Source organism: Lethenteron reissneri, chromosome 27, assembly GCF_015708825.2.
Source record: "Lethenteron reissneri isolate LAM-NWPU_2019-01 chromosome 27, ASM1570882v1, whole genome shotgun sequence".
NCBI lineage: Eukaryota > Metazoa > Chordata > Hyperoartia > Petromyzontiformes > Petromyzontidae > Lethenteron > Lethenteron reissneri.
This window is the reverse complement of record NC_083805.1, coordinates 16015000-16031051: the sequence shown is the minus strand read 5'-3', so window position 1 is coordinate 16031051 and position 16052 is coordinate 16015000.

Genomic DNA, 16052 nt, shown 5'->3' with positions numbered 1-16052 from the left:
TCATAGGTGCTCGCTAACAGCACTTTCCCCAACAGTGTATTAAGACTATAGGGGTATCTTTGTCTTTGTTGTTGCTCGCGAAGGACGCTACTGGGTAGTTGGAGGCAGTCGCTCTCCAACAACAACGGAGGGCGGAGGAGCGACGCTCACGACAACGAGCGGAGCGCCGGGCGGATAAAACACAGCAAGTTGGCACAGTAGGGGGCACAGGTGGTGGTGCATCTGCCAGTCATCTCAGTCAGTCAACCTATGGCACCTGCTGGGTCTGTCGCGCGGCCTCCTGTCAGCGAGCCTTCGACACTTCACGCTGCCTCAAAGTGCACCTAGCCTGGCACCAGTGCCGTGGTGACGTCACGAGTAGTGCAGTGGTTAGCGCACTGGACTGCGGACCCGACGACCAGAATTCGATTCCCAGGACCAAATCATTAATAGAGGCGACTATTTGAACCAGTCCTGGGCCTCCTCTAGGTAGGCTCAGCCTTAAATGAGTACATACCTGGTGCAGTGTGTAAACATCAATGGCGGCCGGTGCGTGGTGCTGTCCCCCCCCCAACCCTCGTGTGCCGTGGCGGTCTTCATAGTTGCTGGCTAACAGCACTTGCCCCTGCAGTCTGTTGAAGGCTACACGGGGGATCTTTGTAATTTGGTGTGTAAACATCAGTACCGGGGGGTCGTAAAAACAAATACCAATTCTATTGTCTTTGTGCGAACTCATCCTCGGGATTGTCCTGTGGAGTCACAGGCGCGCCCGCCAGAGCAACGTGGAATTTCCACCACCGTCTCCGTGGCCGCTAAAATACACAGGCAATCCACCGTGCTCTTTGGTTCGTTCCACCGTGGTTCAGATAAGGCGCAAACCCCCCAGCACCTTCTGTGACTGACTGGACGGCGATTGTCCTCTGGACGTGAATGCCATTCGCCATAACGAAGCTGAATTTGCGTTAGTGACCGCCGAAGGGGGCTGCATTCCACTTCACTCGCGCGGCCATCGGTCAACTCTCGACTCCGACCTTGACCTTTGCCGCAGCCCTCTCCGCAGCAGCCGGGCTTTGTTGAGAGCCAGGTGAAGGCCCCTTGAGACCAGCGAACGGACGGAGAGAGGGGGGTTGGAGGGGCGGGAAGTGACACAGGAAGTCGACCGCAGAGTAAAGGGAGAGCGTAAAGGTGGTGGGGGGGGGGGGGGGGTGTGAGAGCGCGCGTGGCATGGGGAGAGAAAGAGGGAGAAAGGAGAGTGCGGAGCGAGCGGGGTTAGCGGGGAGGGCGGGTGAGTCGGTGCGATGCCGCAGGGAGCTGGGTGGAGGCGGCAGCTGGCGCATGTCGCGGGAGAGAGCGCGGAGAGAGCGCGGAGAGAGCGCGGAGAGAGCGGGGAGAGAGTGCGGAGAGAGTGCGGAGAGAGTGCGGAGAGAGTGCGGAGAGAGTAGGGAGAGAGTAGGGAGAGAGCGCGAAGAGAGCGTGGAGAGAGTGCGGAGAGAGTGCGGAGAGAGTGCGGAGAGAGTGCGGAGAGAGTAGGGAGAGAGTCGGGAGAGAGTAGGGAGAGAGCGCGGAGACGGAGAGAGCGGGGAGAGAGTGCGGAGAGAGCGCGGAGAGAGTGCGGAGAGAGTGCGGAGAGAGTGCGGAGAGAGCGCGGAGAGAGTAGGGAGAGAGTAGGGAGAGAGTAGGGAGAGAGTGCGAAGAGAGCGTGGAGAGAGTGCAGAGAGAGTGCGGAGAGAGTAGGGAGAGAGTGCAGAGAGAGTGCGGAGAGAGCGCGGAGAGAGTGCGGAGAGAGTGCGGAGAGAGTGCGGAGAGAGCGCGGAGAGAGTGCGGAGAGAGTGCTGAGAGAGTAGGGAGAGAGTGCGGAGAGAGTGCGGAGAGAGTGCGGAGAGAGAGTGGAGAGAGTGCGGAGAGAGAGTGCGGAGAGAGCGTGGAGAGAGAGTGCGGAGAGAGAGCGGAGAGAGTGCGGAGAGAGTGCGGAGAGAGTGCGGAGAGAGAGCGGAGAGAGTGCGGAGAGAGTGCGGAGAGAGCGCGGAGAGAGTGCGGAGAGAGTGCGGAGAGAGAGCGGAGAGAGAGCGGAGAGAGTGCGGAGAGAGAGCGGAGAGAGTGCGGAGAGAGTGCGGAGAGAGAGCGGAGAGAGAGCGGAGAGAGTGCCGCGCTCCCCCTCGACTCCGAGCGAGTGAGCGCGGAGGAGGAGCGGTGGCGCAGCGGTGAGTGACACCGCGGCGCGATGAACCTGCCCAACCATCGGCGAGGTTCCCGTTCATTGGGTCATGCGTACGGCACGACTCGTCTCGGACATCCCTTCCCGTAGGTCGGCTCGGGCTTAAATCCGTAGCTGACGGTGTTGTTCGCGTGCATCTACACGGACGACCCCTTCGCCGATCCACTGCTGGATGAGTGCCCTCCCCACGCCGCGCGGGTCGTGGTGGATTGTTTCAGCGCGCTGGCCGGGACGGTTTTGTGTACGCGGCGATCATAGACAGTAATCATAGTACAGTACAACAGTGGACATTGCTCGGCTGCCCTCTGATAGCAGCAGCTGTCGCATGCGCAGTGGTCGCCCATCCCAGCACTGTCCAGGCTCAAGTCCCGCTTAGCTTTTGATAGCACGTGAGGTCGGGCGCAGTGCGGGTCACTGCAGACAGTCACGTGTAAACATCAACACGATGAGTCCAATATTTATTTTGTAGGAGGGACCAGATACATTGTTAATTTATTTACGTGTAAGATCTTCACAGCCAGTTCATGTTGAGTCGTGTTTATTAATTATTATTGTTGTTGTTATTCACGTGTTGGAGGAAACCGGAGCACCCGGAGAAACCCCGCGCCTTGCGCGAGGGGGCAACGCTCTATCCCCCGTACAGATGGAAACAGTTGGACATTAGCCCACTTGCTGTCCTGCCTTCTCCTGGTGAGCCAGGGTACGGCACCTCCCCGACGCCCGCGGTGAAGGGAGTTTCACGACATCTGCGTGGCCTTCGTGGATAAAATAAAACATCGTGATTATTAGAACATCGCGCGAGACAAAGACGACTGGAGGGAATCCACCGTGACGAGCCCCGCGCCAACCTTAATAGGTGCTCACTGACGTCTCTGCGTGGCCGCACATTGCGACGCGCAGTGTCACCCTGGGATGAACTCGGACGGTCGGTGAACACGAAATGTTCGTCTATGAGCAGAGATCGGAGACCTGCGGCTCGTTGGCTGCCCCGTTTTGCGGGCAGACCGTTTAAAAAGATAGAAATCTTACGACGTTAATTTAATCTGAGAATTATTGATTAAATCTGACAGGGAACGGGTCATTGCAGAATGTCTTGGCGGTAACAACATGTACAACAGTCAAACTATCGAGTTAAAATATAATTGAGGAGGGCGGGGGGACTAAATAGACGCAGTTTATTCCATGACCAATTTAGTTTATTTAAGTCAGAATTTATGTCATCAGCTGTATGCCTGCGGTTGTGTTTGCGTACAAGTAACTCTGCGTCTCATGCGGCTCTCTGAACTATTTTTGATAATTGTTTTTTTACCCTTTTATCTGGCAACAAAACTGACACCTTTATTACAAGGAGTCATGTTTGCATTGACCACAATACAAACAAAAAACACAACTCTGATAATGTATGCACTGTCCTTGAAGTTGATTGGTCAACACCCGAGACAGCTTTCCTTAGAGCCTAGTCTCACATGGTGTTGGACCAGATGACGCCAAAAGGCGCACAACTCAAAGGCAACGCACCATCAGAGTATGAGAGCTCGGGGTAAGCATTTGCACTATTAGAACCTCATTTGCCAGAAGAAAAAATATGATAATTGTGAGACTAGGCTCTAAGGAAAGCTGTCTCGGGTGTGGACCAATCAACCTCAAGGACAGTGCATACATTATCAGAGTTATTCTTTGGTTTTTTCCGGTAAAGTCACGTATAAAAATAAAATAATAAATTAAATAATAGCATACGACGTTTCGATTGCAACACAAGCAATCATCATCAGGTATAATGAAATAGCGACATAGAATATAACCAGAAAACTATAGACAGACATATAAGCAGACAGATATCACCAGGATACATAGAGAGAGCAACCCAGGTCCAGAGAGAGGTGATCGTCTCTGTGGGGTGGCCTTAAATAGACAGAGGGGGGCGGAGGCAGAGAGAGGGAGGGGGTAGGGAAAACATTTACATGTCAATGAGTACGAAGGGAGGGGAGTAAGGTAAGCAGGCTTAGAGGGAGACAGAACACACTAAATTAAATAACCGAGCAAATTAATTTAGTGTGTTCTGTCTCCCTCTAAGCCTGCTTACCTTACTCCCCTCCCTTCGTACTCATTGACATGTAAATGTTTTCCCTACCCCCTCCCTCTCTCTGCCTCCGCCCCCCTCTGTCTATTTAAGGCCACCCCACAGAGACGATCACCTCTCTCTGGACCTGGGTTGCTCTCTCTATGTATCCTGGTGATATCTGTCTGCTTATATGTCTGTCTATAGTTTTCTGGTTATATTCTATGTCGCTATTTCATTATACCTGATGATGATTGCTTGTGTTGCAATCGAAACGTAGTATGCTATTATTTAATTCATTATTTTATTTTTATACGTGACTTTACCGAAAAAACCAAAGAATAATTCCTGCAGTCACGAAAGCTCCAAAATTAAGATTATCAGAGTTGTGTTTTTTGTTTGCATTACGACTGCAGGTATTGTGGTCTATGCAAACATGACTCCTTGTAAAAAAGGTGTCAGTTTTGTTGCCAGATAAAAGGGTAAAAAATACAATTATAATATTTTTCTTCTGGCAAATGAGGTTCCAATGGTGAACTATATTTGTCAAAGACAACAACAGCAGCAGAAACAAACGGCTCTTCTTATTCTTAGGTTTTTTTCGGTAAAGTCACGTACGTAAAAAAATTTGAAGTAAAAATGTATACAGTATTTTACTTAATTTTATTTTTTTTACCTACGTGACTTTACAGAAAAACACCTAAGAATATGAATCCTTGCAGTCACGAAAGCTTCAAATCTAAAATAAACGGCTCTTCTTCTTCTTCGTGTTCTTTGAAAGGTTGTCGATTCCTGGGCTTGAGCAATGCAATGGGGGTTCAGCGACTCCGGGCAGCGTGGGGGCGTACAGAGTCCGCAGATGTCCTGGCGCCCCCTAGCGCGGCTAGCCATCGAACGAATCGGCTCATTAACACCTGGCGAGGGCATAAACCTCCGCTAAGAGCCGACGCCGCGACATCGGGGTCTCTGTAAGGAACGACCGACTGTGAAATGCGTGGGCGTCGAGCGTGCGCGTGGTGAAACGCGGGGCGAAATGGAATTGTGAAGTGTTTCGTGTCTGTTGGTTTGTTATTTTTGAGTTCGGTTTGAACACAAAAAAAATCCATTTGCTGTTAATTGCCGCATCTTCATCACTGCTCCAAATCGCCTGGTTGCCACTTTGTTATTTTATGTTTGAGTGTCAGGCACCTGATTCCCACTCCCGGCCAACACAAATGACGATGATCTGAGCCAGTTCTGGGCCTGCCCTAGGTCGGCTCAGCCTGAAGTAAGTACTTCGTGCGATGTAAACATCGCCACAAGGGAAACAAAGGCGTCCGTGAGTGATATTGGCAACACCCCCCCCCCCTCGTGTGCCGTGTCGGATTTCATAGGTGCTCGATAACAGCTCTTGCCCCAATAGTCAAGTGCAGCTATACTGGGGATCTCTGTTTGGGGTTGACCATACTTCCCCACAATGGTCAGTGCGAGTTGGTGCAAGGACGTGAAAAGTACAAAATCGGTTCCTGGTATCACTTGCCACTGATGTTAGCCGTGAATGCGCAACCGCTGCACCACCGCTCTATCCACAAGCGCTTGCTTATCCAAGGGCAAGGAGTTTTGCCAATATCGAAAGAGTAAAAAAAACCCACACAATTCAACTTCTCATTTTGACAAATGCGTGCCGCCCAAAAGCAACGGAGACACGCACAGAGCCCCCCGCTTCGCCGTTTATGAGAGCGACGCAGTGAATACGAGAGCGAGCGAAACCATCGAATTGGCAATTTAAAAGTGGAGCAATTTCACCACCTCCCCGCCCTCCCCCCCCGCCCTCCACCGTGCTCGCTGGCGATCCTGGAAGCCACCACCGCCGCCTCCACAGCGGCTCTCCCGCTCGCTCGCCTCCCCTTTGTCTCCGCGCGTCGCCCGCCTCCACCCACGATGCTTGCTGGGTCACACGACGGCGGCGGCGGCGGGTGGAGTGAAAAGTCTCCCTCCTCCCTCTCCGCCGTCGTCGTCGTCCGCAGCGGAGCGCGTCCATTCGCTTACATCGCGAGGGCGGGCGGGCGGGCGGGGGGGATTTGGAGGCGGCGGGGGGAGGAGCGCCGATATATCCGAGTGCTTATGTCGCGGCTTGGCCGGCTGTGATGGGCCTTGTAAGGGTGGTGGGTGGAGGAGGAGGGGGGTGGTATGGGGGGGGGGAGTTGCGGAGGGGGGGGGGGTTCCCCCGTAGCCCCCACCCCCCACGGAGAAGGCGCGCGCGCGCGCGACCCGCGCGCTCATCATTAGCGGCTGCGCGCGCTCGGGACGCGCGAGTCTCGATCCTGCGAGCATCGAGTCGCTCACAACAACAACAACACTCACCACCACCACCATTAACTATCATTCGCAATGACAAGCAGCGACAGCATAATCCTCCACCGCTAGCAACGCATAACCTGCTGCTTGACCAAACGAACGGGGCTTGTTCGGGTCAAAACCGTAACCGATATTGAGATGTGGAGCCAGGCGTGGATGGGCTGCCGGTGACATATGGTGTTGGCGGTGGTCGTGCCGCACGCTCTCGCTCTCTCTCTCTGTGACTCGCTCGCTGGCTCTCCTCTGTCGCGTCGCTCGTCTGTCGCGGGACGCTGTCGTCTCCCCACCTACCAACCTCCCCACCTCCCCTCGCCGCCGCGTCTCCCTCCCCCCCACCACCTCGCTCCCACGCGAGGGGGCTCTGCTGGCCGGGTGGAGAGTGGTGGGTCCGCGCACTTTGACGCGGGTGGATGAGAAGACTCAGCCCTCTATTCAAATCGGATACAATGCCCTCCAGGTGAGGAGTGAGTGTCGTGTATTGTGAGTGTGTCTTTGTCTGTTCCGTGTGTGTGGTTTTTTTTTGGGGGGGGAGCAGTGGCGCAGTGGTTAGCGCGCTGCGCTACGCAGCCCGGCCACCCGAGTTCGATTCCCGCTCACGTATAGGTGAGCACCTGTAAAGGTGCTCGCTAACAGCACTTGCCCCAACAGTCTGTTGAAGGCTATACGGGGGATCTTTGTCTTGTGTATGCATGTATGCGTGTGCATATTCGTCCGTGTGTTTTGTGTGCATATTCATGCACGTGCGGTGTTGCCTTTGTGTGCTACGCCAGCGCCCTTAATAGGTGCTCGCTAACACCAGGGCGCGATCGTTGTGTTGTGTGTGCGCGCACAAGGTGCTCGCTAACAGCACTTGCCCCAATAGTCTGCTAAAGGCGAGACGCGGGACCTTTGCTTTTATTCTGTGTGTATTTGCATGCCTCGCGACCGCGGTCGGATTTCGCCAGCAGTAAATGTATGCACGGATATTCACCCCCGGCTCAGCCGTGCCATGCAATGTCTGTGCATATGTACGCGTGCGTGTGTGTGTGCTACATGTATGTAGTGGTGGTGAGCGGTGGTATAGCGGTTAGCGCGCTGCGCTACGAACCTCGTGTCCCGAGTTCGAACCCCACTCATAGGTGCTCGCGAACAGCACTTGCCCCAACAGTCTGTTCAGGCTGTACGGGGGATCTTTTTTTTCAATATGTATGTATCCGCGCACATATTGTTTTGTATTTGCGTACGTGTTAACCTGCCGCATATGTTGGTGTATATTATGAAGCAAATGTATGCACTTACTTCAGTGTACGCGTGTGCGTGTGCATGGCATGCCTGTTCGTATACACGCAAATAGCCATTGTCTTCACATATGCAATGTATGAAGAATATGCATTGTATGCATCATGAATTGTATATGGACGCGTACGTAGGATCGTTTTCACGTAATGGCACTAATATATACGTGAACATTATTTATGTGTATCGATTTTTTGTTCATGTAATAACACGAACATGTCCACGCGCATTATCCGCGCGCGTAGCCTGAATTTAGCGGTCGTGTAGCGCTCAGCGCGTCGCGCTACGAACTCGGCGACACGAGTTCGATTCCCGCTCGCGGCCAACACCGGTGACGATTATCTGAGCCGGTCCTGGGGCCTCCCCTAGGTCGACTCAGCCTCGAATGAGTACCTGGTGCGGCGTATAAACGTCACCGCTCGTGTGCCGTGCCGGCCTTCAATCACGCTGCTCGCCAGCAGCAAACCTTCCCCCAATAGTCCGCTCACAACTTTATGGCGGAATATTTTTCAAATTTGTTTTAATGTAATATAACATTAATATGCAAACGCACATTGTGCAATTATTGCGCTTGTATACTTGCCAAGCGGTGACCGTTGTCAAAAAAAATCGACAAACCGCGTCGCTTCACAGAACAAGGAACCGGCCGGTCATCGTATCCAGTGCAAATTGTCATCGGTCGAGAGGGAGGGGGTAGTAGCCACAATGTACCCTCACCACACCTCACCACTAACCATTTCATACAGCTGCTGGTGCGGGGGGAGGGGGGGGCGTGATTTAAGAAACTTGCGCTATTGTTTTTGACTGCCGCGCGGGGAGATAGGATCGAACCGCGCGGGTACAGCCGACTCGTACAGCCACTTTGACAGTCGCCTTTGTTTAACGCTCTGTATATGCATCATTTCCCGGGAACGGATGTTTCAAAAAAATATCGGTTACATTCCGTACGGTTACCGGTATTGCAGCAACAACGAAAACCCGATTTTAACCACCGCAGTATTTACTGCATACGAATATACACAAATACACACACGTATACAGCTTGTGTCAATTGTGTAGTTCACGTGAACGCGTGACATCTGTCAGTGTGTTTTCAGGGCACACACACACGCAAATATGTATGATTTACTTAAACATTTCGTCACGCTGCGCACTCATTCTCCGTACGTAAACTCGCTCGTGAAATCCAACTCGGATGCATGACATCCTTTTTAAAAAAATGTATTAACGTACCAGCTAACCGTGTAGGTATATACATAAAGAAAAGAGTATCATTATTAAATGTTAATTGATCAATTTATATATATACATTTACCATGTGTATAAACATCTCCCAAAGTATATGCAAGACGACACATCAGCACACTGTCGGTATATTTTGATATTTATCGTAACGGGTGTCCAACTTGCGTCTCAAATCATTCTTCAGCATCCTAGAAAGAGGAGCTAATCGCAGACCCCCGGTCCGAGCTTCCAACTCTGTTCTTGTTGTTGACTGCGATGCGAGCGCGCTAACCACCACCCTCACACCCACGTGCCTGCACTGAACATGCGTGCAAAAAAAAGCGTCATCGCACATCGGATTAATGTTACACGGAAAGACCCATATGTTTTCATTGTTAAGATCGTTTTAATATCATCGCCGTGGGGTGAAACAAATATATATTAACGTTTAATAAAATATGTTTTTTAATGTGATAATATATGTGCTATGATTGAGGGCCATTGCCCGAAACGTCGCATGTTATATATTAATGTTGGGATTTTAAGGCCACAGTATTTATTTACGAATGTGTTAAGTTTACTTAATTGCATGTTATATGGTGCTATATGTAAATATGCTCGGGTATGTACACGTATTCGACTGCACGGTCGATTCACAAATAAGTATGTTCATTCGTATTTGATTATATGGGTCAATAAAAGATACAGATCCCCCGTATAGTCTCGAACTGACTATTGGGGAAAGTGCTGTTAGCGGGCACCTATGAAGGCCGGCACGGCAGACCAGGGGGTGGATGGCCAACACTACGCCCGGCCGCCTTTGTCTCCCCAGTGCCGATGTTTACACACCGCACCAGGTACTCATTTGAGGCTGAGTCGACCTAGGAGAGGCCCGGGATCGGTTCAAATAATCGTCACTGGTGGTGTTGGTGTCCGTGAGCGGGAAACGAACCCGGCTCTTGCGCGTTCGTAGCGCAGCGTAGCGCTAACCGCTACACCACCGCTCCCCGCCGCCACCACCACCACCACCGCTGTCGTGCACGTGGCAATCGGCGTTGCAATAACGGGATGTCTGTCTTTTTTGTTACCAAAGACAGCGACCATGTCACGAACATTCGGTGCGGTTCCAACCGTGAACCTGAGCCGTTGGTTCGCACAAAGCAAGGCGCAATGCAAGTGCCGACTGAAAAGGCCGCTGTATAACTGCGCAAATTCGCTACGCCGGTGTAGTAATGACGTCCCATTACACAGGCCTCGTTTGGCACGTGGTTCTAGGAAACAATAATTGTTATAGTTACCGCTGGCGATGTCGCAAGCGAGCCAGCTAAACCCGCACACACGACACGATATATACACAGATGTTTGAAACGATCTTAACACGTTATTTTGCAAATGAACTTCCGATAATTGTTTCGTGTTTATATATACATGTATGTATTATTCTTATTAAATCGATGTAATGTTATCATTTGAGGTGTTTGTAGACTTATCAGTGCGCGTTTGTACGCGAGTTAGAGTGCTGTCTAGTTTACGGTTCGGGGGGAGCGGTGGCGGAGTGGTTAGCGCACTGCGTGACGAAGCCGGAAATCCGAGTTCGATTCCCGCTCACGACCGGTTAATAACATCGGCGAATATTTGAAGCGAGCCTCCTATAGGTCTACTCTGCCTTAAATTCGTACCCGGTGAGTGAGGTGGGTAAAACACATCAGCACTGGGCGTGTTGACCACCCACCCCCTCCTCGTGTGCCGTGCCAGCCATCATAGGTGGTGCTCGCTAACAGCACTTGCCCCAACAGTCTGTTAAAGGATATCTGTTTCGTCTTCATTTGCTTGACGGTTGAGCTGCAAATGTTTGTCACATCGCACGCACGTGGTGAGTGAGTCGGTGACGGCCTTGCGAGTCGCACTGATCCAGAATGGGGAATCGTGACCCCCCCAGTGCCAAGCTGACCCGGCAGGAGGTCGTAGCGCGCGAGTTCTGATCAAAGAGTTCCTGTCTCCTGACACAGAGAGGAGAGTAGTCCGGTCACCTTGATGCTGAAGCTCAGTTGTTTTCTTCTTAGACGTGTAACGTACTTACTTGATCATCGTCGTTATCATGATCGACGATGTCCCAACGCTGTAATCCCCGCCCTCAAATCACTCGCAGCCCAGAATGACTTTTGTCTCGCTCCTCAAATCACTCGGAGCTCACGTCGCTTCATCGCCGCGCGGTGCAGACAGTACGAGTGGATGCTTTATAAAGATTTCTCTGCGGCGGGCGTTTTTTTTTCTTGGCTTTCTGATTTTGCTCCAGATTTCTTCGAATGATTTTTTTTCTCCTTCAGATTTTGCCGTTGGAATAATTTAGTTTTTATTGAAAGAAAAAAAACTAATATTATTCCAAACAACTGTCGTTATTACGTTAATAAATCACTTCAATGTCCAGTCTTTTACAGAACCTCTGCTTGATATTTTTAGGTGTGAATAACGCGGGCTGAAATACATCCATTGACAACCGCAACAACCGCCACCAAACGAATAATAATACCATGATTGAGTAATTGATTCATCCCGGCAAGCCTCGCAGAGCCTCATGACCCCTTGCCAGGAGAGTTCTGAGTTGGGACCTTCGGCCACGTGCACTTACAATATGAAGCGATGTCAATGGCGAGGTAGGAGACTGGAGTAAACAACAACATCATCATCAGCAGCAGCCAGTGTCTATCCGCTGCTGGATGGAGACCTCCCCATGCAGTCTCAGTCCTGCCCTTGGACCGATCTCATCGCTCCATCTCCGCGTTGGTCGATCCTCTTCGTGAACCCGGACAATACCGAGGGGCTACCGATAAAAGTTCCGCACGAGATAGATACGCAACCTACTTGCAGCGCTGCCGACTGCACCACGGGGCCATCTCGTAGCCCTCTAAGGCGAGTGTGGGGCTCGCGTTAAGGTGTCCGTTTGATTTTTTTTATGATCTGGACTTTATTTATTAAACCTGATGCTGGCAAGCAAAAGACTTACGGATGTAGCGGTGGCCGGTGATGGCTTGGGGTGGTGAGCTCGGGGGTAGGTGGGCGAGGTTAGCCCAGCTGTCGTCGGTCACCATCAGGCTGGGTGCGTGGAGACGCGGGGGCACAGAGTGCTCGACTCACAAGCCCAAAGATGCGAGTTCAACGCCAGGATCGGGCGAGATTCGACCCATTATTTCTGCTTGGTCGATTGTTCAAAAAAAGGAAGAGGAGGCTACAACGCTTTGTGGAAAGAACACAGTGGTCGTGCTTTGGATGGAGTCGGCTCCGTCATAGGAATGTGGAATTTGTACCGCTGGCTCAGGCTCACCGTGCATGGGAGATGAGCATTGTCCAATCGCTTCGTTTGAGAAGCAAACGCAAAAGTCAACACTCTTTGACAACACTGCTTTAAACATATTTCACCTGCGATGTTCCAGGCAGTGGTCCGTCTTCGTAGCATTGAGAAGCAGGCACTTGGCATCTATATATTATTGGATAGTTTCGATTGTTGGCACTATTGTTGTTTGGTGACATCGAATGCTTCAATCACTTCAAGGTGTGCCTGTCATATTCCCGTCAAAGAGATACAACGCTGCTTTCAGTCTACGCGTGTTCCTGTGCATGTGTGTTTAATAGGTGGGGAGTGGTGGTGGGGAGTGGTGGTGGGGAGTGGTGGTGGGGAGTGGTGGTGGGGAGTGGCGGTGGGGAGTGGCGGTGGGGAGTGGCGGTGGGGAGTGGCGGTGGGGAGTGGCGGTGGGGAGTGGTGGTGGGGAGTGGTGGTGGAGCGGTTCGCGCGCTGCGTTACGAACCTGGTGACCCGAGTTCGATTCCCGCTCACGGCTACCAACAGCAGTGACGATTATCTGAATTGATCATGGGCCACCCCTAGGTAGACTCAGCCTAAAATAAGCACCTGGTGCGGTGCGTAAAAACATCACCACCTGGGAGACAAAGGCGGCTGAGCGTGGTGCTGGCCACCCACCCCCTCGTGTGCCGTTCTGGCCTTCATAGGTGATCGCTAACAGCACTTGCCCCAACAGTCTGTTAAGGCTATACGGAGGAATCTCTGTTTTGTGTTTACTAGGTGCTCGCTAATAGAACTTGCCCCAGCTGTCTGTGCACGCTCCACAGGGGATCGCTGCCTTTGGATGTGCGTGTGTGAAAAAGTTAGCGAGCACCTATTAATTCCGACACCGTGAACGAGAGGATGTCTTTGTGTGTGTGAGCAGTGGTGGCAAAGTGGTTCGCGCACTGTGCTACCGACCTGGGGACCAGAGTTTGATTACATTATCGATCACGGCTAACAACAGTAGCGATTATCCAAACCGGTTTTGGACCATCCCTGGGTCGACTCAGCCTGAAATTATAAACACTTGGTGCGATGCGCGAAATTAAAAAATATGTAAACAAAGGCGGTCGGGCGTGGTATTATCCACATTATTCGTTCGCGTGCCGTTCCGACCTTAATAGGTGTTCGCTAACAGGACTTTTCCCAGCAGCATGTACAATGATGATACATTTGGGGATATGTGTATGTGTGCGTCTTTGATGATTGCTTAGTGTAGGGAGCGATCGCGTACCGGTTAGCGGGTTGCCGCTATGAATTCGATTCCCGCTCACGGACAACACCAGTAACGATTATCTGAACCGGTCCTGGGCCTCCCCTAGGTAGACTCGGCCTCAAGTTAGTACCTGGTGCGGTGTGGGAGACAAAGGCGGCCAGTCGTTGTTGTTGGCTACCGAACCTCTAGTGTGCCGTCCCGGCCTTCATAAGTGCCAGCCAACAGCACTTGCCCCAACAGTCTGTTGAGGCTACACGGGGCACCTTTGTGTTTGTTTATGTACGGGGCGCTTGTGACCAGCTGTTCGCAAGCAGGATTCCCCTTAGCCGTCTGAGACTGAAGCTTATCGTTCACCTGTGTTTTCGCTTTGGTCGCGAGAGCGACGACGTTTCTGTTTGCTCGACACCTGGGTTCGATTCTTGGACCCTCCCTTATGTCGGATACCCCTTAAATGAGTAATAGAGCACCTGGAGCGGTGTGTAAAAATAAAGAGAGCATCCCATCGGCATTTGGGGGAGACAAAGACAGCCGGGAATAGTAGTGGGCACACCACCCATCCGTGCTCGCTAACGACGCTTGCCCCATCCAGTCTGTTAATACCTGAATGGCATACATATATACAAAGATACCCCGTATAGCCTTACACGACTTGGGGCAAGTGCTGTTAGCGAGCACCTATTAAGGCCGGGATGGTACAAGGGGGTGGGTTGCCAGCACCACGCCTGACCGCCTTTGCGTATACACACGTATATATATACATATATATACACACATATATACTGTATTCAAAAATTATTTTTACGCGCTGCAAACAACCGCCGTTTGCCACAAAGTGGCGGTGACATCACCACGTCGCTTGTGCCAGGCTAGGTGCACCATGATGCCACGTGAAGTGTCGAAGGCTCGCTGGCAGGAGGTAAACGGGAACGAGCCCCCAGGTCGTGCCACGGGGTTGACCGACTGAGATGATTCGCGTATGCATCAGCTGTATTCCTCCCTGTGCCGTAACACGCACTCACGTGCACGCATATCCACGGGTACGTGTGTATGTGCAGTATATATACGAATATAAATCGTATTGGTTTGTGTGCATCAGTATATGTAGGACGGTATGTATACATGCAATGCATTTATGAGCGTGCATGTTAGTGAATGAGTTGCCGTGTTGATACTCGGTATATGTGTCGTTTGCGGCATATATGCAGTCATGTATATGCTATATGTATGTGTAGCTATATATGTATGTAGGTGTGTATTTGGGCAGTATATATGTGTAAGTATATTAATGTATGTACAGTATTTACGCTTGTATTTGGGCAGTGTATATGTGTGTATTAGAATGTTAATATATGTAACAGTGAGTGTATATAGGTGTGTATGGGTGTTAAGTATATGTACGTATGTATTCATGTAGACATGCTTACACATACAGAGGTATGCATTGAGGGGTGGCACAGCGGGGAGCGGTGGCGCACTGGTTGGCGCGCTGCGCTACAACCCCAGCGACACGAGTTCGATTCCCGCTCACGACCAGTAACAGTGGCACATAAAAACGAACCGGTTCTGGGCCTCCCCGAGGTTGACTCGGCCTCAAATGAGTACCTGGTGCGGTGTGTAAACATAGCCACTAGGGAGACAAAGGCGGCTGGGCGGTGGTGCTGGCCACCCATCCCTTAAACATATCGCGGGGGATCTTTGTCTACATGTGCGTGCGGTGTTATTGATGAACGTGTTGAGTTTATTGTTGTTAATTGTCCCTGTGCACTACTGCGGACGCACCAACAGCGGCATTAACGAAATGCAGCATTTTTTTTCGCTTTCCTCTTTCCAGATTTGAAATCGATCCTCTTCTTTCGTGAAAAACAATCAAGGTGCCCCCCGCCCCCGCCATCTATTTTAAAACAAACAAGCAAACATCTCGCGTGATTGCCCACCGCTCCACCAAGACCGAAGGCATCATCCCGGGGGAGATGACGCGTCAACGGCACCCACGTCAATGGGCACCCACAGCCACGACGACGATGACGACTTAGAAGATTTAAAAAAAGAAAATTAGGATTTGGATTCGTGCGCTCCGCGATCGCTAAGCCAGGGATTGTCCACTGCAATATCATTCCGCGATCCAGACAATAAAATGGCTCCATTTGCCGTACAAAGCGCGCGGCTAAATTGCCGGATTTAATATATTGCGCCGTGCTCCGTATAAATTGCGCTCCTCTCTCTATTCTCTCTCGTCTCCTCTCTCTCTCTCGCTCTCACCGTATCGACGACCCCAACACTCCCCCAGCAGCCGTCTAGGTCACGGGTTAACGTCGTCGTCGTCGTGATGATTGGCGCGGGTTAACGAGGGAACCTCCCGAGACATTTTGCGACGAACAATTGGCGTGGACGCGCGAACGATCTTAGG